The following is a 13472-nucleotide window of genomic DNA, read 5'->3' on the forward strand; positions in this document are numbered from 1 at the left end:
CCCCCCCCCCCCCCAACCACCACCGCCACCTCTATCCACACACAACTCAGCACTCTTCCAACACACACATTTATATCCTGACTGTTACGGTGAAAGAAAAAACAAAAAAAACAGAGGATTAACGGAGAGTTCCCAAACAGTAAACAGGTTCGCTTGAGCGGAGTTTGGATTCTCCAAACCCCCCCTGAACTAAAGTTTAACCTCAAACCTAATCTAATCTGGACTGGATGTAGGATTGATGAAAATGTTCTCCTATTTTTTTTTTCCTTTTCTTTTTTTTAATTCTCCTTCCATGGACTGACATTTCATGGCTGGTGAATTTGAATACTTCCACTTCAAGAACACAAACGCTTTTGAAAGTGAGGACCGGCCGGGGGCCGAACGGGTCCGAGCAGGACGGAGGAGAAAGCCACCTAAAGGAGCCCGACCCGAAAGCCAGACCAGCCGGTTGTGGCAGCGGTGCTCGATCTGTATCTAAATTGAAACTCCTCCCCAATGTCCGCCCTTCGCAGAACTCCTTCCTCCTCTTCCTCGGTCCCTCCGCGGCCCTGCTCAGCGCCTACAGCGAAACTCGAATCAGTCTTTCTGAAGTGTAATTAGACCGATGACCTCAGTGTTGGCCACCGGTCTCTCAAACTGTCACACTTTCTGGTGCAAGGCTTTTATTTTGTTGCTTGCTGAGGCGAGGTGGCAAAGCTGTGAAGGGCGTTAACGAATCTGTGCCTGTCGCAAAGCCGAACCACGGAACGCCATAACGACTGGTGAGGTCTTCGGACGGGTATTAGGAGCACAGTGGGCTCCTCGTGATAGGTCTACAGTGGGTTTTAGCATGCACAGAACTTCCACAGCAGAATCGTGGTGGTGTATCATCGTGGTGGGTCCTGGGTGGAGAGTGGAGGGCTCATACATGACGTGAGGACCTCGCACATTGGCCTCATTGACTAGGATCGATTATGACAAGGTCATGGAAACAACTTAAGGCTGGAAAGACACAAGATTTTAGCATCTGTGCAGTTCATCTGCCCCACAGCGATCCACTGCAGCTGGCTTTCACAGCTCAATAGGTGGCGATAATGTGCTGGTTTGTCAAGTGTCCGTTCAAAAGACAGGAAGAAAAAAAATGAAGGTTCAGCGATTTCTCATTGGGATTTTGACCGTTTTTGGTGTCCGTGTTGCCCCTGAGCGAGAAATGATTCAAATGTTTGACAGCAGCAAGTCTCCTCACACAGGTTCTCCTTTTTAAAAAAAAAGTGTCTCTCGTTTTTCTTTTTCTGCTTATGGTTTGACTCGCAGTCTTTTTTGATCCACTGCATCTTTGGCGCCAGCGTTTTAGATGAAAGAGGTGCATACCGCGGGGGAGAGTGATGCCAGGGCCGGCGTATAGAGCGTGGTGACGGCACGGGAGAGTCTTTTAAAGATGCAGGAAAAAAGCAGGAAAAGAATCTAAGGGTACTTTGACGCTGCAGGCAAATGTGACTCTATTCTTTTGTTTTTTCCCCAATGTCATACATATCAAATTATTTCATGGCAATGAGAACGTGACAAAGCCTATATTTTCATATCCAATCCAGGTCTTTTCTGTATGGGGTGCTGAACTGGAAACACATATTTTTCAAAGGGACCTCAGTGTGAACGTTCATGTCGTATTTCATCAGACTTTTACGTCAGATGAAAGGACGGAGGTCCCTCACGTCAAAGTCTCACCTCTCTTTGGCTCCGACTCTCCATCCACAGGAGCCTCTGCACAGAGGCAGCAGCCACAGCTCCAAAACATCCTCGTTAACATTTGTGCTCTTTTTCCTTTCTGGCTTTTTTAATCTTTTACCATTTGGATGTACAGTTGGTCCTGATTGGACAACAACTTAAAAACCAATAGACACACGCTAACACTCGCAGCGTCCATATTTACTTCTGTAAACACAGCGTGCGGAGAGTGACGTCATATCTTCTTCTGCTCATCCGGGTCATTTCACAAACTGGAGACTGTTCATATTGGAGCCTGATGGAGGCTGCACAAAACATTAGAATTGAGCGTTAAGACCTGCAGTGTGAATACTAATAGCATAGCAGTGTCATGATTGCCTTCACACTAAAAGAGGTTCTCCCATTTTTATTTCTTTTTTTTGATCCAGCCACGTTTTAATATTTCATGTAGGTCGTCAAGACCGCAGCGGAGTCATCATCTGTGTCTGAAGCAGGCATAAGCAAACGGAACTGGAACTTGGTTTAGTCTTGAAATCAGCATAAATAGGCTAAACCTATCATTTCACACAAAATGTCGATATGAGATCTCATCCACTAAGTAGGCGAAACACACAAAAAAGAGACGTTTCCACAAAAAAAATACTTGAATAAACAGATTAATGACATTTTTAATTGACATGCGCAGTGTCGGCCCAGAACTCTACTGAAAACCAAAATACTCTTAGCTCTGTCATCTTGCGTCTTCATAAGTAAACGTGTCATCGGTTTACGCTTCGGCAAAACTTGCTAAAATGCTGCATTGACTCACTCGTGGCATTTTTTTTGTTTGTTTTGTTATGTTTGCATGAAAAAAAAGCTGAAAGCACTGTTTGCCTACTCATTTACAGAGAGACGTGTTGGGTGTTTCACTTTTAAACCTGACTTTACGGGAAAAACACTTACTGTAAAAGTTGCCGGGATCAGATATGAGAACATAGCAGGGCAAAAGCTCTGCATCGGAGTCTTTCTTACTGCCACACACACACACACACACACACACACACACACACAGAGGCAGGCAGGATGGGAGGGTTTCCAGTGAAATCTCCTGATAGCTCTACTACAGAAAAAGTGCGTGGGCTCAAACAGGCAGTTGTTGTTGTTGTTGTAAGGTGTTCACACACTGATTTGAAGTGCAAACTCACAAACCAAAAAAAACAAAACAAAAGTACAAAAATTGGAAGGAAGAACGAAAAAAACACACACAAAGAAACCCAGAATATAACTCCAAAAAGTGACATGTTTGGGTGAAGGCAAACTCCCCTGGAAAAGAACGGGGCTTTGAAGGGTTAAATTCTGTATGTTTGCTCGCGCAGGAATGTACGCGCGATGCCTCCCGAGATAAAATCCAGCGTTACACCGATTCAGTATGAATGCATATTTGGCATACACAAAAGGCTTTTCAGATCATTTTGATAGTTTGTGAAAGAAAACTATTGTGGAGACGAGAAACTGCAGGAGCAAATAACAGGAAATAAGAATCAAATTTACACTTCTTTTTTTTTTCCCCTAATGGTAATGTACTTTGTTATTTATTAGGACAAAATGAAGGCATTACATCAAACGCCATTGGGCATCTGAAAAAAAGAAATGAGTTTTATTCAATATATCTTTTTAGTCTCAGCCTGCCGTGCCGTTATTTTTAAATTTATTGATTTTATTTTACTTCAGGGTTAAAATATTGCCTTTTAAGTGATCGTTCAGATCTTTTGAAGTGCGGTTCTGTGAAAAGGTTATGAACAATTAATACCTTACTTGTTGCAGATAGCTCTATGAACAACTTCACTTTGGAGAAATAGGTTCATTTTGACTGAATTAACGATTGATAGCAAGTCTGAGCAGAGCCAAGAGGACAGTAGATACGTAGCTCCGGTCTAAGACTAACTTCATACCGATTATTTAAAATGCCTTTTGATTTACCTTACACTGTCATCAGTGTAGCTTTTCACTGGGATTAACACGGTGTTCTGTAGTATTTTACATAAGCAAATAACAGCAGCACTTCCTGTGCGGCCTGGGCCACCTTCTGGAGGAATATAAAGACATTTAAGTTTGAATAACAGCGTGACGTGCCAATTGTTGACACTAAAGATGAGCCAAAACCCCTGCCGAGTGGTCAAAAGGGGGATCAATAACAAATTGGATATTTGGTGGCAGAAAATAGTGGTCAACTATGAAAAAACAATATACATTTCAGGACAGCGAGTTGTTACATGCTGTATACAGCACAAGGCGGAATTTTGTTTTGAAATTTGTCAGCTTGCCCAATGACGGCTGGAAATAGGCACCAGCTGCCCCCCCCCCAACAACCCTGCATGGAAAACAGGGTAAAGATAATGGACGGATGAATGGTTAGCTTATTACTTATTGTGCAAACGCACAAAGGATAAGTTATTTACTTCTTGGCTGATTAGAAATCAAAGGTTTTTGGAACATAACCAAGCAAAGCATCAATTGAAAATCATCTTTAAGTCCTAAAAACAGGCTTAAAGGTCATGTCGATGGGTTGTTGTTGGAATACAAAAGTAAGTCCTGCAATCGCAAAAGAGCGCAAAGTTTTCTAAAAGTTAAAACAAGATGATGGATCATTACGAGTACCTAAAGCAGCACTCAGTTATGTCTGCATGTTCGTACTATGACATCTGCCCACGACTTCACAGCCAAAAATAATAGACAGGAAGCACCACACAGAAACTAGGGCTGCTGAATGAGAACAACAAACATTGTTAGTCCTTTAAATAGGACAAAAAGGCCTTTTTTTATTGTTATTATTTTGGGGAGTGCATGGGAGCAACTCAACACATTTTCTTAAGAGCAGGCTGACAGGCAAAACCTTGAGCGAGAGCCTAAGTGGCTGGGTGGTCGTAATGGACGGCTGTATGAAGAGACGGAGATCCCATCTGGGTCACGTCTTATCAGGCTGACTGATTCACGTTGACGAAATCATGCCGGCCTGTTAACCCACCTAGTGGAAAAAGAATATGGTCCGTAAAACGAGGCAGCATGAGGAGAGAGAGAGAGAGAGAGAGGGGAAAACAGATGCATGTCAAGGACAGTCGAAAAAAGCCGAGCAAATAGCGAGAGGGAGGACAGCGGGGGGAGCGTAAGTGGCAAACAGCAATGTAAAGTTGGCAGGAGATGGATTGGGATAATTGGAGCTGACTGAGAGGGAGAAAGAAAGGAAGAGGCAACCGGAGCGCAAAGACGAAAGGAGGTCCAACTCGGGATTTGCGCACTCGTCGGAGGAATCTGAACAACTGATCTTTTGCGGTCTGACGAGAAGATAAGAAGGCGAATGAATGCATCCACCTCATTATTAGCTGTATAGGTTGGTTTTGGGTGTTGCCGCACATTCCACCCCGCTGAAACGTTTCCTACAAGAGCAGCAACAGCAGGGCATTTTCTGCAGCGCGACCATGGCACAGGAAGCTGGGAGAGGTCTACGTTTTCAAGTCCAGACGCACAGAGGCAGTCTGCCAGTGGAGTTTCCTGTCTTGGGCTCAAAACACCACCCTGATCAAGTTCCCCTTAGGGTTGGGCAATGACTTTTGGACATTTTAAACCCTGGACAGATCGTCAGTCCATCACAGGGTCAACGCAAACAAACCATCACTCATTAGAAGCTTCAATTGACCCAACATGAATGTTTTTGGTCTGTGGGAGGAAACAGGAGAAAACCCACACAGTAAGCACCAAAAACCCTCTTGCCATAAGGTCACAATTTTTTCTCTATACTGAATATTTTACAGTAGTTTGAGAAGCCAAGACAAATTACCTGCTAAACCATCAAGGTTTCAATTATGAGAGCAAAATGCACCCAGTTTTATAGCTGAGGAATGAAGGACCAGCCTGTAGATGATTTACATCCAACAAACAATGTGTAGAATTTAGACACGGTTAGACATAAATTCAGCATTTCTGCTGAAGTCGCTGCTTTGGTTTGAACTCCTGCAGGTGGGCTTCAAAGAACCAGATCACAGCATCCTGTTGGTAAACAAGCACGGTTCCTCGGCCCACCTGTTCGCAGTGAAGCTCGAGCTGCACCGGTAGCTGCTCAGACAGCGGGAGGTAAACCAGGTCAACATGTGGAAGCTCGCAGCACCTTCAGGCTAAACACCCGCCCGGGAAAAGACTGTAAGTCCAGATTTACTGGGTGTGTCGAGACTTCCGGGGTTCAAATTCAAAGCTAAAATTGATGCATTGCAACAGTATCGGTTTTAATTCTTTTCAACATTATATTATCTGGTTAAGGTTTTTTTTTATATAACACTTCTAAAGCCATTGTTTTGTACTTTTATTAAATTTACCAAATGTTATACGGAGCGAATAACTTTCCGTTTTCCAAAAAAAGCACAGCTATTTTGTTTAATTTTAAATTACTTTTTGTTTTGTTTCTTTTGACACAAATAAACAGATTTTTTTTCCAAATTGCACCTGTTGTTGTTGTCATTTTTACTTTTCTGTTAACTGGAATCTCTTTTGAAGTTTCTTACTTGAAATGTTTTTACTAAAAACAAACAAACAAAAACGCGACTGAAACTTTCAATCACTTTTATCTTACGAGTATTATCAAACATCCGTGTTGTTTCTAACATCCCCAGCCTGGTCCTGTTAAAAGTGAGTTTTTCCTCTCCACTGTCGCCCTCCGCTCTTTACTTGTTGATTACATGAATATAAAAAATAATATAATCTGCTGGTTTCCTTGAACATTTTATTAAATAGCATTTTATAATTTAATGAATCTCATTGTACCGTAATATTACAGGACTGAACTGATTGTAACTAGATTTAAATCTGGCTCTGTTTGGATTTGTTTAGGACTTTTTACTGTTTTGTTCAGTATCCTGAATTGCCATTTATTGGTCAATTGGAGCTATATAAACAAACTCAAATTAGCGTTTTGTTGTACTAGATTAAGCATTCATTAGAGGGAGTTACTAATGGTGTTTGTGTTATTAATTATGAACCACTTCAGATGTATTGACTTGTTGCGGATGACGTTCGTGAAGACCTTTCAGAATGATTTCTACCCAATAATATTCATCAAGGATTTTAGTTTGGATTTTTGCAGCTGGAAGATATTAGTATGCAGTAAGAAATTAATCCATCGTAACGCTTTCTTTTCAAACTTAGCAGCTTTGTTTGCTATATTCAACATTTGGCCATATTGTGAAGTATTTCTCTAAAATTCACCACAGCCATTTACTGAACGGACCACATTCTGGAGCATATGAGGGAAATTTACTGCTCTTTGGCAATTGTTTGCATTTTAAATAAAATATATTATACACTGTTAAATTATGTACTTCTTACATTTCACCTCCATAACCTGCATCCTTCTGGTGTTATTTAACTGAAAGTAAAACTGTGGTTAATTTTGACAAAGGTTAACATCGACAATGACTCCAACAGAGTCCTGGTTCTGCTCTTCTTGAAGCTCTTACAGTGTTCATGGCACTTGAGTTGCGTATTTTAGTTGCACCATAAAACTGTAGAGTTACCCCATCATGTCCGCTTGATGAACCGGTTGCCTTTTTTAAATTATAGCCATCCATCCATCCATCCGTTCATTTTCTGTATCCACTTTGGCTTGTTCAGGGTTGCGGGCGATGAAGCCTATCCCAGCCGATGTTGGGCAAGAGGCGAGGTACACTCTCAACAGGTCACAAGTCCAGCCACACACACACAAACACACATACACACACTCTCTATAAGTGTCTCATATATGCTGTTTATTTCCCTTGATATAACACACACAGCACTAACAGGCCTAGTGGACTTGTGGTTATGGCTCACCACTTGACCAGAGCAGGTGCTTTGGTCTGCAGGTGACCAGTTCACCTGATTTGGTTTTCGCCCTGCCAGTGTTGTGGCCATTTGTAGTCCTTATAACTGTTTATTGCATTGTTTTTAGCTTCTGCTTTCGACTGAGTGCTTGCTTGGCACAACAGGGACTCTTAAGTAAGGGGATGTGATTGGTCTATATGTAAACATTCATTGACTGGCTGAGCAAAGTGACAGGCCTTCCAGTACAAACGCTTTAAATTGCATTTCTGAAGTAGATGCTACGTAACTGTCACCGTTGTCTGCTATGACTTGTTCCTTTTTGAACGTGTGCACAACAAAGCAGACTAATTTGTCCTTTAGGTCTTGGCTCCATTGTGAAACTCTTTCAAAGTCTGCTTCAAAAATGAAACCAAAAACCCACACCGCACAGCTGCGACTACGGCGTCCTCCGTCGTCATTGTTGGTGAATGTCATAAGTGACGTGGACCGTCGGCTAGGTGTTGTGCACAGCATTCCTCTGGTGGTGCGAAAACAAACACGTAGGACCTTTAAACTGCTCCACAGTGATACAAACAGGTCTAATAACCCACAGAGAGTCCTTATAACTGTTCAGGTCAACAGCACCTCATGTCCACAGTTCAGTTCCTGGCCGAGACGTGCTTATCGGCTGGGTGGTCCTTTTTCATCTTGAGTCAATTAAGAAATTAAGGTAATAATAAGAAATAAGTGGTCTAGAACTGAATAAAATCAAAAGTAACCCTAGGAAGTATAAAAGGGCTGTCTGACTGCTTGGCCTTTGCGTCTACTTTAGTATTTCAAGCTATCAACAAAAAGGAAACATCTCACTGTATTTGAATGCAGTTTGTATGAACAGAATGTCACAACGATGGCTGAGTTTGAATAATATGCCTATACAAATGAGGCCAACCCATAAAAAGGAGAAATTTACTTTTCAAAGACTGTACAAGCAGTTTTGTAGCACTGATCGGTTCTAGAGTATAACAACCGAAGCCTTAGGAGAGACTCAAACGGGTCGAAAATAGACTGTTTTGGAGGAGCTCCACTTACTGTTGAGGTGTTAATTCGGAGCAGGGCTCAGGGTAATACAGGGGAAGGCAATCGTTGCATCAAGGAGTCGTGTTTGTGCAGGTCTCCCCTGGAGAGGTCCGACCGTTCCAGCGGGAGTTACATTCATCAGCCTCTGCAGAGAACCAACAGGTCTGTTAGACGGGAAATCAGAGGCAGAAGATTGAAGATTATCATTTTCTTCACATTGCACAACACACCGTATCATCCAAAGACTGCAGGTTGGGTAACTGAGAACGGGGATGACTCACTTGGAATGACACACACACACACACACACACACACACATATACATACACACGTGAAGCCATGAGCATAACTTGCATGAATTTGTATGACTCTAAGATAAGCAAATGGAACTGAACAGTGACTTTGCACGACAAGGAAATACACAACTTTATCTTACATACACTAAAGGGTGGTCGCAGTAATCGTTTTCTGATTTTAAAAAAATATCATTTGAGATATACAGTCGGTGTTGTGGAAAATCCCAAATGTTGCTGCATGATGAGCTGCACTCGAGTCAAAAGAGATCGACTTGTTACGGCAAATGAAGCCCAGAAATTTAAAGCCGATTGGGGTTTGGAACACACTGTCATGTTAACATAATAACTGATTTCATAGTAACTGTAGTGCTAATCAATACTGCAGGCACCTCAGTTACTCTACTCTTCTGGTCTAAAACAGTTCAATTCACTCAGAGGCTGCTCTAGTTTAAAAAAAGCCCTGGAAGCTTTTCTGCGCTTCCTGTTTAGTATTCCATAACAAAAAAAAGATGGAAACTGGCTCCTTCATAAACAATTTTACGAACTGAGAATTGGCAGAAAATGATCTGACGCTCGCTGCTGGCAGTAACAGCTTTCCTAAATCCTTACAGGGAGAAGGATATCACACGGATCTATTTGGGACGATGGTGCCTGTGGCGCCTGGTGCCCAGGTACTTCGATTTAAGCGTCCCAACTGCTTCTGTGGCCCGGTGTCGTGCGCGTTTACACCGAGCCAGGCCTGCACGCTAAGGCACACCCAGCTGCAGTGTTTTCCAGGGCTTATTCTACATGCAGAGTGCAACCATGAATCCTGTCTGCTTCCTGTTAGAGGCTGAGATTAACATGCCAGAAAGAGGGAGGGGGCTACATCCTTCTATGTGATTCTTTTACTGTTTTCAAGAAAAACAAGTTTTTGTTGCCATCCTTAAGGCTGTTAATTTAGTGATTTTATTGAGTTGGTCAGGTTTAATCTGATGGGATTAGCGCCTACGCTCTTTAAATAGAGTTGTGCATCCAGGGATTAGGTGATCGCGGCCAGTCGTATTTAAGAGCAACAGATTTTCATCCACAGGAACGCAAGAAGAAAACTTGGCACTACGACGTCAGATGGCGGTCGATGAGGGAAAATGGCGTAAAAACTTCTTATCACAATGACTGGGCAAATTCATCGGTTATCGTTGTCATCACGGAACTTTACAAAAGTGTCGACAGCGTTCAAAAAGTTCTGTTACAAACAAAAACCTGCAGCACAAGGATCGGAACAAACTGCGGAACTGGGTTCTCGTCCTGCAAACTCTAACAGAGGAGGAAAGAACCTCACTGAAGAGAAGGAACGGTTCGGTTTGGGTGAAATTCGCTCCACATACACTGATGGGTATGTAAATGATTTGATTTGTAAGGAGCTACAACATCCACAACAGGCACCAGAGAGCGTTAGAAGTGGCGCCACGGGTGGAGCGATAGTGTTTGCGGTTGACAGCGTTACCAGCACTCGACGGAGCTGGAGAGGAGTTTCAGTTCTGGGCTTGCACAAGGCCGGGTGGTGGCACCGTGCAAATGCCCGGCGTGTGGCGGGTACGGACGTCACAGTGACCCCGGTGAGTGAGGGCAGAACGCGCACACGCATCGTGACGCTTCCGGTCTCTCGAGGCAGACCGCATCAAGGCTGCGTTGTCTTTGCCGAACATTGCGCCCACGGTTCAGACACGGGCACTGGACTCTTTACAACGCCCGCGTCGTCCTGCAGCACGCCTTGATGGCCGACGCCGGCCGGATTATGGGTTTACTGTCCAACATGTGGGACAGTATTAGCTATCATTAACACCGGAGCAGAGGCAGCTGTGTTTGCAGTGGTGCCATAACCAGGAGGCATAAACCAACGATGAGCTGCGTATCAGTGAATCTGATTTGCATTACCACAGACGCCCGTCACGTACAAGTATGAGGGGGGGACGGATCAATCTTGCCAATGCTATGCTAGCACACTGGCGTTGCTCCCGGCATAGGGTTAAAGGTCACCTCTGGTTGAGATTCAGGTCAGCGGCATCCTGCGTCGTCATGTCTTACCCCTCCCGAGGAAGCGCCCAGATACCAGCTGGTAAAAGACACAAACAGCACCCATCCACAGTACAGCGCGTGCGTTTATACGCTGCCGGAGCCGTGCTGAGGCCAGGTCTGCTGATCGTTCCCCAATCAAACATGTGCGGGATCAGCCTGGACCTCAGCTCTAATCCGGGATCTCCAGGACCGCTTTCAGCAGATGCGGTTCCGCCTTGCGACGGGAGAGGACACAATGGAGACAACACGACTGTTTTGCACCAAACTGCTGCTCGCACCCACGTTCAAGGAGGTGCCACCTCCTGCTGACGTGGGCTGTATGGCAAACTCCATTTGATCCGGTGTGGAAATCGTTGCAGCACAGTCACGTGACCTTTTCCACCATCCAGTTTTTATGTCCTTTCCACCCTCTGTCTGGGTGCTTAATTTTTTATGTCAGCGAGTGTTTATGAGTGTTGACTCTTTGTAGCAGTTACAGTATGTTTCTTTAATGTGTCACTCAGACACATAGCCACTCACTCCCTACAAAGACACATGCAAATAATTTGTCTTAAGCGTTTTAAAAGCGAGGACTTGTGAGGCTTACATAAAAAATACTTAATTAGTTTTTAAAAAGACAGATTATCACTGCAATAAGTCAAACGGTCCACATAAAAGGAGCCAAGCTGCTTTCCCATTGGAAAACTAGCGAGAAGTTTGACAGCTACCATTTATTAATTCAACAAATATGTAACAAGCTAACGACAAAGAGTGTTTATGTGATCACACAATGTAACCAGCATCATGTTTACCAGCAGGAATGAGAGTAAAATCTAATGTAATGCTAGTAAGTAGTTATGCAAAGCTTCTCTCTCTAAAGACCCAAGCTGTCAGGCTAGAAGTACACATACTAAGGTGTTTGCTGTACAGTGAAAGGCTGGGAGTCCCAAAGATGACTTGTTTCCTTCTGTCTTCACGTTGTGCAGTCAGAGAGAGTATATTCAAAAAGCCTGGCCCCTAACAAAACCAGACCCGGTCCTCTTTTAAGAGCCTGAAAACCCCTCCAGTGTGTTCTGCATCTGCTCGACGAAAACCTTCCTCTGTCAAATTGAACAAAATCTCTAATTGTCCCAAACCCGACTACGGTCTTCCATCATGTTGTCGAGCCCGTCTGCAATGGATTTGCCTAAAAGCCTAAGACGTATAGGAGGGGTCAAAGAGAGGCGTTCACTCCACGGGTCTAACCCTTTTGTTTCGGGCGGGGTGTTCAGAAAACAAGAAGCTCCAGGTCTAAGATGTGTTTGGCCGGTGTGATCTCCTCGCGGGGTGGTGGAGGAGGGCAGTATCCCCCCCACCACCACCACCACTACCACCACCTTCTTCCCTCAGCTATCCTCCTCACATCTGGATGCAATGTAGGAACAAGGCGCTGCAGCCATGAGGATAGCTGGAGGTGGGGGGGGGGTCTTCTTGAACATCAAGGGTGCTGCTGCTGCGAGTGGTTGTGGATGCTGGGTTGAGTTTGTTGTGGTTGTGGGAAGCTGGGAGGGGTGTGGGTGGGGGTGGGGGGTAGGCTCCAGAGCCTCCTATCTTTTGGTCTCTTCTTCTTCTGTGTAGCTGACTGCGAGCCCCCCCCCGGGCAACAGACGGACCGAGGGGCAGCTGGGAACAGACTGCAGCCCCAGGAAACACAACCAGGGGAGCTTTAATCCAGCCCTTTTTTACGTTTACCAGGGTACACATGCTGGATATGACTGCAGGTCGACTGTCCAACGCCGCTAACAGAGAGTGCTCCAAAAGGAAATTTATTTAAAAAAAAAAAAAAAGAAATCCAAATCAATGTTGTAGAATCTGAGATAAAATGCTGGTTTTATGTCCCACATACGGTCTTCTTGTTTAATTTCATTGCTGACATTATGACTGCACAACCAATGGTTCAAATGAAAAAAAATGTGAAAAATTCAAGACAAGTGGAAAGCAGAAACAATCTACGGTGGCCTGGAAGGATGCTGACTCAACTGGCCCGGCTGTACGTTAACAGAACCAAAACCTCTCCACAGATAACATGTGTACCAGGCAGCAGATCTCTGGGATCCTATTAAAGGCATTTAAACCCCAGGAGCGCTATGAAGGAAAACTGTGTGACACCAACCAGTAATCAGCCCATGCCTAATGTGTACAACTCCTTTACTTCTCCTCCGTATGACGTGATGGGGAGGTAGACTAAGAAGAAAAGAAAAAAGGTGGACACGGCCTCCAACCTGCTCCTGCTCCATCCCTGCATTCCTCGTGAACACATACCCAGAGCCCAACTGCGTCTCCGATACATGTGTTTGTTTTTGGTGAGCTCAGCAGTGATGCCTCCTCCTCCTCCTCACCTCTGTACTCGGTGACCCCCGCAGCCTGTTTGACCCCGGCAGAGCGCCTTCGGTTTCTACCTCCTTCGTTTCCCACCGCATCAGACGCGTAGGAGCTGGAGGGAAGACTCGGACGGTCAACTGGTAGGCACAAAGTGTGTGTGTGTGGGGGGGGGGGGGGGGGGGGGGGAAACGC

General features: G+C 44.4%; 1 protein-coding gene across 8 annotated transcripts in view; it reads right to left on the bottom strand.

Moving 5' to 3' along the window:
* LOC108232244 (zinc finger protein 516) overlaps positions 1-13472 on the bottom strand; it is a 59699-nt gene that overhangs the window by 29751 nt on the left and 16476 nt on the right. For 7 of the 8 annotated variants that reach the window (XM_017409877.3, XM_017409878.3, XM_017409883.3 and 4 more), the window contains one exon: positions 8599-8731. The gene's annotated coding sequence lies outside the window, so the exon portion shown is untranslated. Of the gene's footprint in view, positions 1-8598; positions 8732-8816; positions 8867-13472 lie in introns of all 8 variants that reach the window. The other variant, XM_037980166.1, reaches the window with a different exon arrangement.

This window comes from Kryptolebias marmoratus, linkage group LG16, assembly GCF_001649575.2.
Source record: "Kryptolebias marmoratus isolate JLee-2015 linkage group LG16, ASM164957v2, whole genome shotgun sequence".
NCBI lineage: Eukaryota > Metazoa > Chordata > Actinopteri > Cyprinodontiformes > Rivulidae > Kryptolebias > Kryptolebias marmoratus.